Source organism: Eschscholzia californica, unplaced genomic scaffold, assembly GCF_041429995.1.
Source record: "Eschscholzia californica isolate CP2 unplaced genomic scaffold, dmEscCali1.0.p SCAF_13, whole genome shotgun sequence".
Taxonomy (NCBI): domain Eukaryota; kingdom Viridiplantae; phylum Streptophyta; class Magnoliopsida; order Ranunculales; family Papaveraceae; genus Eschscholzia; species Eschscholzia californica.
In genome coordinates, this window is record NW_028238232.1 from 224440 (window position 1) to 225000 (window position 561).

The window sequence follows — 561 nt, forward strand, 5'->3', positions numbered from 1 at the left end:
CGCGCATGGGACAGCACGGGACGCGCACGGGACAGCGTCCCTATGGCTCGGGACGGCATGGGACAGCACGGGACGCCCTTGGTAAAGCTCGGGAATCCCATCGGACGCGCATGGGACGGCCTTGCTAAGGCTCGGGACGGCATGGGACGCGCATGGGACGGCCTTGCTAAGGCTCGGGACGGATGGGACAGCACGGGACGCGCATCGGACGGCCTTGCTAAGGCTCGGGACGGCATGGAACAGCACGGGACGGCCTTGGTGAGGCTCGGGACGGCATGGGACAGCACGGGACGGCCTTGGTGAGGCTCGGGACGGCATGGGACAGCACGGGACGGCCTTGGTGAGGCACGGGACGGCCTCGGTGAGGCTCGGGACGGCATGGGACAGCACGGGACGGCCTTGCTAAGGCTCGGGATGGCCTGGGACGGCCTTGGTGAGGCTTGGACGGCACGGGACGCGCATGGGACAGCATGGGACGGCCTTGGTAAGGCTGGGCACGGCATGGGACGCACATGGGACACCTTATGGGGATCATCAAGGGACGTTGCACGGGACATTCTT